Source organism: Terrapene carolina, unplaced genomic scaffold, assembly GCF_002925995.2.
Source record: "Terrapene carolina triunguis isolate 2854851 unplaced genomic scaffold, T_m_triunguis-2.0 Scaffold22, whole genome shotgun sequence".
Taxonomy (NCBI): Eukaryota; Metazoa; Chordata; order Testudines; family Emydidae; genus Terrapene; species Terrapene triunguis.
This window is the reverse complement of record NW_020664373.1, coordinates 24175719-24185693: the sequence shown is the minus strand read 5'-3', so window position 1 is coordinate 24185693 and position 9975 is coordinate 24175719.

Genomic DNA, 9975 nt, shown 5'->3' with positions numbered 1-9975 from the left:
AAGACTCCACATTGTTGTAATTTATAGATTAGCTCTATCAATATGTTTGCCTTGTGGTTCAGTTCTTTACTGATGGAGGAATTCAGCTTCCCAGACCTAACACAGAGAACAACTGTGGGAAATTATCTACATATTTACTTAATCACTTGCAGTACAAGTACTGTGCAATCTGGATAGTATCTTATTTATTATTAATACATAATGGTAATAATCATAATCTTGGGACACAAAGACAGCCAACAAAAGCCTAATGAGAGCTACTTGTGGATCAAAGGGCTCTTGTTCTCTTTGAGAGATTGCCTATAGAAATTCTATTTCTCAAGGCTGGCTTGGACTAGGCATCTTCATTATTTCCTTGCCGCTGGCTAGGCAGGATTCAGATCTTAGAAGGCTCATTTGGACTAATCAAGTGAAGACAGGTTGGTCTTTTCAGGTCTGGTCTATCACTGGTTACCAGGAGTGGAAGGGGGATAAATAGGTAGAAGGATAAGGGTGACAGCAGGGGGACAACGGTAACAATTGTCTGCCCATTAGAACTTCCACACCTTCTGGCAAGGGCCTCTGGCTCATTCCACAGAGTTGTGGGCACAGGGAGCTCACGTTTTCTCCCCACACACCAACGGCGAGTCAAAGGGTACATCTACACTTACCTCCGGGTCCGGCGGCAGGCAATCGATCTTCTGGGATCGATTTATCGCGTCTTGTCTAGACTCGATAAATCGATCCCAGATCGATCCCGGAAGTGCTCGCCGTCGACGCCGGTACTCCAGCTCGGCGAGAGGAGTACGTGGCATCGACGGGGGAGCCTGCCTGCCGCGTCTGGACCCGCGGTAAGTTCGGACTAAGGTACTTCGAATTCAGCTACGTTATTAACGTAGCTGAATTTGCGTACCTTAGTCCGAAGTGGGGGGTTAGTGTGGACCAGGCCCAAGCATCATCCACTCCACTAGGCACTCCAAAGGGGGCATGGTAGTGGCCCCGCCCCACTTCTGTACCTAGGAATTTTCAGAAGACTAGCAGTGATGGAGGAGCAGGGAAGGAGTGGGTGAGAAAAGGGCGGTCACTGGAGGAAGATGCATGGGGCTGACAAGGAGATATGGGCAACAGCCAGGTGGGCAGAGATCAGAGCTTGAGAGGGAGAGGCAGAAGAATACAAGCAGGAGCCACAGTGAAGTGGGAGGTGGGGGTGAAGGGAACAGGGGCTTGCTAAAGAAAGATGCAGTCCAATCTGCACTAGAGCTGAGCCAGAGCACCTTCACCCCTGTTCTGTACAACCCCTGCTAGTCCAGGCCTGGACTATTTGTGACAAATCTCATGGTAGTTTTGTCATGTGGATATTAATCAAATATCTAAGCGCCTACTTCCCTCAATGCCAGGAATTATTTATGCTTTGAGGGAGAGAGGGGAATCACAAAGGGGAATCTTTAACTTCTCTTTCTTGCACTCAGGCCTGCCGACAGCAATTCCGGCCCCCAGAGCAGAACAGTCAATGGGCTCTTCTGGCACGGCTAGGGCTTCCACATGCCCACTCGGCTGCCTTCGCTGCTGGTGGTATCGCCTCACGCGCGCCTAGGAGCCCTGCGGCCCACCTGGGCGATTTAAGAGTCCAGGAAAAGGTTGAAAGAAAAAGAAATGGTATTTTCTAGAAATGAAAGTGAGTTGTTCCTTTAAATGTTATTCCTTTTATGGGTCCTATAGCAATCAAATAGAACAAACAATAGGCTGCATTAGGTTCACACCTACTTTCTATCTGATCGCTGTGAATAGTCCCCGTTATAAAATAAGAATAGAGATTGCTGCCATTGCATAACAACCAATGGAAAGCAAAACAAAGTTTCTATTTATATAGACAACTGCCTCTTGAATGTTAGCAAACCACACTCCACCCTAGCAACTGTAGAAATTTGAATATTCATAATATCAGGTTATGCATTTCAGTGGGACTATCCACATGCTTACGTGTTTTGTTGACTAGACGTGGGATTATTAGAGTTCTTAAATCTAAGTATGTGCATAAGTGAATCAGGGCCTTAGCTATGTGAATGTAAATATTTCACACAAGACTGAAGAGCTATGCAGCCTTAACGATACCCCTGTAGATGGCCTATATTCTGCCTTTCCCTATCTAAGCTCGTTGAAATCAATGGGATTGTACAAAGTGTAAATAAGCCCAGAACTTGTTTTACAACACAGCAAGAACTAAGCGAACTGAATATTTTACCCAGCTAAATTTCCTGGAGCTGATCAAATTTTCTTTTCATGAAAATTAACTCAGTGATCACTGGATTCTTTTTAGGGCATCAACAGCCTAAATTAGCCATAATGAAACCTCTTGCTTCTTACCTACAGGACTGGGATTATCACACCACCAGTCTTTTGACACTGTGGACCAGACTATGAGCCTGATCAGTCACCACTGCATTGTGACAGGTTTAGACTGATGTAATTCCACTGAATTCAGTGGTGTGACATCAACCTAAATCTGGAGAAACACAGTGGTCAGTCAGGCCTTACAGCCTAAGTAACACTAGTGTAAAGCTGGAGTAACTCTGTCAATATCAATGGAGTTAGTCCAAATTTACACTTACTATAATTTAGGGCCATATTTATCCCCGTTATTGCACCAGCAGACTTAGGCTATGTCTAAAATGCTACGGCTGCAGAATGGCAGCAGCGCGGCTGTAGCACGTCAGTGCAGACTCTGCTACAATGATGGGAGGGATCTCCTGTCTCTGTAACTAAATCCACCTTCCCAAGAGGCAGTAGCTAAGTTGACGGAAGAATTCTTCCATCAACCTAGCACTGTTTATATGGGGATTTAGGTTGGCTTAACTACATCGCTCAGGGGTGTAGATTTTTTCACACCTCTGAGCGATGGAGATGGGTTGATGTAATTTTCTAGTGTAGACCAGCCCTTAGATGTATGGTACATTATGCAAATTTCAACAAATACAAAATAGGCCAATTGGGTAGCCATTGTGATGGGATTTTATGAAACAAAAGGCAAAAATAACTGAATGTATGGCATTTCAAAGCCAAACAATACTCCTCATACTCGACTGTATTTCCTAAGGGAGCTGAAAGCTATTAAAATCATCAGCCATTCCAGGCTGGTGTCACTTTTGGGATAATCCATAATGCTACTTTTTATGACATTCTGAATGTCAGAGAATAGACCAAAAAAGGAAATAATACTTCGGAGAGCACACCATAAAATCTTTGCAAGCTTTAGAGCAATTTCTGCTCTCAGACACGTAGCTAACCATTTCTTCAAATATGGCATTGGATTGACTCTTTTCGTAAAGACTAAATACACAAGCAGCTCAGTGGTTCTCAAATTTCATTGCACCGCAATCCCCCTTCTGACAACAAAAATTATTACACGACCCCAGGAGGGGGGACCGAGGCCTGAACTTGCCCGAGCTGTACTGCCCTTGGCGGGGGGAAGCCAAAGCCCAAACTCCTCCACCCCGGGTGGCGGGGGGTGTGGGGGGAGAGGAGCATTGACTTCAGTCCCAGAAAATGGGGCTCGAGCATTGGGTTCAGCCCCTGGCCCCACTGAGTCTAACACCAGCCCTGGCAACCCCATTAAAAAGAGGTCAGGACCCACTTTGAGGTTCTGACCCACAGTTTGAGAACCACTGCTAGCTCTTACCAGTGGAATTGAGTCCATTATGAACAATCCGACATATCTCATAAAGGCCTAGTGCTGCAAACACTTAGGTCCATGAGCAACTCTATGCACATGAGTAGTCCCTTTGAACATACGCGTGTAAGTGTTTGAGGGATCAGGGCTTATATTTGTCACTAAGCCTTACAAGGAAATAACAGTTGAAGCCGATTTTAAAAAAAATCAAATCTGAAAATACTGGGAATAAATATTTAAGAATACTCATTACAGAAGAAGAATCCTCTGGGACAGTGTCAAGATGAAGCCATGACACTATTTATTATGTGATCAAAAAGACTCTCTGAGGTATAGAAGAGAAGTTTTGTGCTCTTAGTAAAGTAATTTAATTTAACCATGTGGCAGTGGACAGTCACATGCAGTAAGTCCCTGCCCTGTTGGGAAAGAATAACATGACTGAAAAGAGGAACAGATATTCTGCAACAAGTGTGGTTTCCTCTGTGATGTGCAATGGCAAACTTTGCATGGCTAAGCCTGTTTCAGAGTTTATAAAAATCTTGCTGGCTCTTTGGTCTTGTATGATAATATAGGTACGTAGTCTTTTAGGTGGTCTTTAGGTCTTCTTTCGGTGCATGTGTGTATGCAAAAATGCCACCATTATTTGGAACTATTAAGCTAGTCACTAAAATAGCAGAAGTTTCTGGAGTTGTGTGGAACAATTCCAAATCTAGGCCCTTACTTTTATTAGCACTAAAATATACCAACAAATGTAAAAACCTGCTTCAAAGGTTAACACCATAATCTCTCACTTTGCCTTACATGCTGATCTTGTAAATATTTGACAGCAGCATGAATTACAGAAACAGTACAAGGATTTCTAAAAACAAGCTCTCCAGGCCATAAAGGATCCCAGAAACTAAAGGGATGTGCTTTCCTCTGAGATGTGCTGAATGCCCTTAACTCCCGTTGAAGTCAATGATGAGTTGTAATTGCTCAGTACATCTCAGGCTCATGCTCGCCAACGGCAAGACTAACTATAACGATATGGGTTGAATTTGCACCAACTGGTTCAGAGTCATTAAACCATTGTCACAAGGTCCTGCCCCGGTTGTGTCATCTGGGGCTTTCACTGCAGTCTGGGCCATGAAAATGAAACATCAGGGTTGGATTTCTTTTGGCAGCTGTCCAGCTGCTGAGCCTACCCTTCCATGCCCTTGGTGCCTAGAAGAGTGACTGCAGCCCAGGGACTGCTCCACAGCCTCATGCCATGGCACTCAGAAGTAATGCAGGGTGGGAAGTGAGGAGCTCACTGGCTTCCAGGCAGTCCAGTAACTCTCACCCAAAGAGCCAGCTTGCGTTGTTTGGGGTTCCAGGAAAGGCTTACTCTTCCTCCTACTGCAGAGCCAGTTCTGTACCTTCTACGGTGATTATGACTAAGAAAGTTGTGGCTATTTTCGTCTTACACTTCTTAAATTAATGAGAACCATGAACATCAATGGTTAAAAATAGGCTGGCAGCTGCTCAGCCCAGTCTTACTAGATGCATGCCCAGATGCGCACAGAAAGCGGGGATCTTACATAAGAGGGGAGGGAAGTTGAGTTCAGTAGCTACGTTCAGATTAAGCTGCTGGCAGGATAAAGAAATCTTAAAAATAGTGGGACAATGCTCCTATTAATTGAAGTGTTTATCTTGTTAACATAGTATTAATTGGTTTGATTCCCTGTAATCTTTTGCAAAGCATTTTCAAGTGAATTGTTTAGTCCTTGTAGAACATATATGAGTAACACCTTTGGCATCTGAAGCCATCTTCTATAGCCTCCAAATAGGGACAGCACAGGTTTGATTTCAACATTGCATGTCACAAAACATCCCCTATTTCTATTGACATTATTAAAGGTACTGAAAGCATTACTTTCAGCTATCTCCACCATAAGGATGAGACCTAGAACCAGTACTGTATGTTATTGTAAAAGGCTTTCTTTACTGGGGTCGTGAAAGCCTTAACATCAACTTGCTTAAGGGTAAGACCCTGCCAGATGCTGCGCACCATAAAGCATTGAGGGCATTCAGCAGTCAGTAGGATCAGGCTGAAGTGTGGGAACCCTGCATTACTATCCATTTAGCACACACCAAGTTTATGATGCTTAACAGTAGCCCGCAAAGCATTGCACTGTGCGTATCTACTGAATTCAATTTATGACTTTTCTTAAAGAAGGGATGTTTGTAACCCTGGCAGGATGCTGCAGATTTTTGGAATCAGCAATTTGCAAGTGAAAGGTTCTTTTTTTATCATGAAAGTTTAAAAAACATTTAGGGGTAAATTCTCCCTGGTAGGCACAGGGGTGGAGTAGGTGGGGGTGCAGCGTCACACCACCATTGGGGGCACATCAAGTGGCAGTCTGCCTCAGAGAGGCACAATGCGGCCCAGATTTCCCAGGGTGTAGGACACAATTTGTGACACCCCTTTAAAGGGTTCAGGATATCCCTGCTGCATGGCCTGTCTGCTCTGCTGTCCAGCTTGTGTGTGGAGAACGTGAAGCCATGACTTCGCCTATTTCCATCACTGCTGGTGAGATAGTCTTGTGAGGAGCACCTTGGGACTAGCCAGAGTGCAGAGGCTGTGATTAGGATCCCTTACATGGACCAGGCAAGTGAAGAGAGGGTGCCTTGCTTCTTCTTTGTCCCATAAGATAGGACAACTCACGCTAAACAGTACATCAGGCTTCCCTGCTCTGAGCTTCACTGATGGATGGGAGGAGAAGAGTGGGTTTGTTTCTTCTGGCTGTGTTTCAAGGTTGCCCATTTAAGTATCCCATACATAAATCTTTATACTCAGACCATGATTGATAAATTATGTCTTGTTATTTTATCCATGTTTGATGCATCAAACCTTTGAAAGAAACTGAAGGAATCATATCATTGCATGGACTATAAGCCCCCCCACCCTCCTTTGGTTAAGATTTGCTAATTCTTTTATATGATTTTGGAAAGTGAGGTTTAGCAAGAAGTTTGGGAGGTTTTATTCTGAATTAAAGATGACAAAGAACTCATGCTACAGGTATAAAATACAACAACAGGGAACCTTACTAAAACAGGAGGAAGCAGAAAAGATCATTGGAGCCTTGAGAAAGAACAAATATAATGGCAACCTCTAGAAAACTAACAGATAAAATCAAAACTACTGAATAAAAAAATCATGAAAGGCAAGATTCTTAACATACTAAAACAACCTGCATTCATTCATTGTCTTTCCTTTTGCTACTCTTCTCATACACTTAGTCTGATCCTGTTCCCACTAAAATCAAAGACAAAACTCCACCTGACCTCAATGGTGCGGGATCTCACCCTGACTCTGTTTCAGTAAGATATTTACATTCCATTAAAAGAAAACACTTCTTTCATTCTAGCTAAACTTTATTCTGACCTCCAATCAGAACTGTGCAGACTTAAAATTTGTTCTTTGAAGTGTTGTTGTAGCTGTGTTGGTTCCAGGATATTGGAGAGACAAGGTGGGAGAGGTAATATCTCTTTTTGGACCAACTTCTGTTGGTAAAAGAGACAAGCTTTCAGGCTACACAGAGACCTGAAGAAGCGCTATCTGTAGCTCGAAAGCTTGTCTCTATCACCATCAGAAGTTTGTCCAGTAAAAGATATTATCTCACCCCCTTGACTCTCAGACTTAAAAATGTCCTTGCAGAGAAGGAGCTTGAAAAATTTCCCACACAAGCTGGGATTTACAAGCTCCATGCAAAATGGGATTCCCCCCCCCCAACACTGATATAATTGAAAATGACATTAAACAGCTCTGGGGAGCTGACATTAATAAATAAAAAATGGGAAGCTGTGTTTCTGAAGTACTTAAATATAGGCTGCCTGCATAAAATAAAGATGTGCGATGGGGCGATGGATACCACCACGCATGTCAAGGTTCCTTCCCCACTCTGAACTCTAGGGTACAGATGTGGGGGACCTGCATGAGAACCTCTAAACTGAATTACCAGCTTAGATTTGCTTTTGCTGCCACCACTCCCAAGTGCTAACTCCCTTCCCTGGGTAGCCTTGAGAGACTTCTTCACCAATTGCCTGGTGAACACCGATCCAAACCCTTGGATCTTAAAACAAGGAGAAAATAACCATTCCCCCTCCTTTCCCCCCACCAATTCCTGGTGAGTCCAGATCCAACCCCCTTGGATCTTAAAACAAGGAAAAATCAATCAGGTTCTTAAAAAGAAGGCTTTTAATTAAAGAAAGAAAGGTAAAAATCATCTCTGTAAAATCAGGATGGAAAATAATTTTACAGGGTAATTAGATTCAAAGAGCCCAGAGGAACCCCTTCTAGCCTTAAGTTCAAAGCTACAGCAAACAGAGATAAACACTCTAGCAAAAGGAACATTTACAAGTTGAGAAAACAAAGGCCTGGTCTACACTACGACTTTAATTCGGATTTAGCTGCGTTAATCCGAATTAACCCTTCACCCGTCCACACTACAGAGCCAGTTAATTCGAATTAAAGGGCACTTAAAATCGATTTCTGTACTCCACCTCGATGAGCGGAGTAGCGCCAAAATCGATTTTGTTAATTCGAATTAGGGTTAGTGTGGCCGCACACCACCGAATTAATGTGGTTAAATTAATGGGGTAGTGTGGCCGCACACCACCGAATTAATGTGGTTAAAAACCGAATTAATGTGCTTAGTGTGGCCGCGCACAATCGAATTTATACAACCTGTTTCCCAAATTCGAATTATCTAAATTCGGATTAATCCCGTAGTGTAGACATGCCCAAAGACAAACCTAACACACCTTGCCTGGCTGTTACTTACAAGTTTGAAATATGAGAGACTTGTTCAGAAGATTTGGAGAGTCTGGATTGATGTCTGGTCCCTCTTAGTCCCAAGAACGAACAACCCCAAAACAAAGAGCACACACAAAAGCCTTTCCCCCCACCAAGATTTGAAAGTATCTTGTCCCCTTATTGGTCCTTTGGGTCAGGTGTCAGCCAGGTTACCTGAGCTTCTTAACCCTTTACAGGTAAAAGGATTTTGGAGTCTCTGGCCAGGAGGGATTATAGTATTGTACACAGGAGGGCTGTTACCCTTCCCTTGATAGTTATGACAATGCATCTGGCAAGTAGGGGGTTAAAAACACATTTTGTACAATCAAATGCCTCCGCAAACGTGGCTGGAACTGAAGAAGCAGGTGGTCACTTGATAACATCGCTACAAGAATCTGGCAGCAAGGTCTAATTAGTGTGCAGGAGCTCCAGAGGACTGCTTATGAGCTGAAAAGGCAGCAAGCAGGCAGTGCACTGGGGGAGTATAAACAAGAGCCAGGAAGGCACTGAGGGAATCCATAGCACATTACATTTGGCTGCTGGAAGCCTTTTTCCTTGTGTGGTTGCTTAGTGACTGTGTGTGTCTCTCTACCATGCCTGCACTGAAAATCCATTTGTGTAGATTCCTTTTTCTTGTTTTTGCCTCTCCAGGTGGCCCGTAACAGTTACTTTAAACTACTGTACTGTGTGTGGGTGTCTAGAGAGAGCTTTATGCAGACAAATCACAAACCCAGCCCCCAGGAACTCCTCTTTCCAATAACTGTCTCTCAGTTGTCAAAGAGAAATAGCTCAGCAGCAGGATCAAAAAGCATTACATGTATTTAAAAATTCCTAAGAATGGACCCATGTAATCATTTGGTGAGCACTTTCACCGCTTCAGAGCTATCCTCGAAAGCAGAGCTGGAGGAGACTCTGAAAACATGAACCCTATTTTTGTTTATATTTCTGTGCCATGAATATAAAAGCATCCAGCTGTCAAAGCCTGTGAGTTGGGGAGGGGTGTTTTGTCAGAAGTTTGAAAGCTATTCGCTTCAGGCAAATTGTAACTTGATCACAGCGACCTGAGTTGAAATATACCAGAGAAACACCTAGAAAAATGTAGCTCTTTACCAAGGAATCCCTTGGAACAAACTGGATATTAACAAAGCTGAGGAATGAAGGGAGCAGACTAACCCATCTCATTTCTGCTCTGGATGTGTTTTATTCCTACTTGTTTTTAGTAATATTACAGTAGCGCCGATAGAACCTATTAAAAATAAGGATCCCATTATGCTGGGAGCTGTATGAACAAACAAGTAGACAAGGTCTCTGCTTCAAAGAGCTTACAATCTAATTCAGTGCCTTTAAAACATTAAAAATATGTAGCTACAGCATAATCATCTGTACATTCCTTTCGCCTACTTGAGCAACAGAGAGTTGTTTTTCAGAGAATCTCACTTTTGGGTAAGGCTATGTCTACACTTCAGCACTGATGCAGCTATGCCGCTGTAGTGCTTCTGGTGAAGATGCTCTA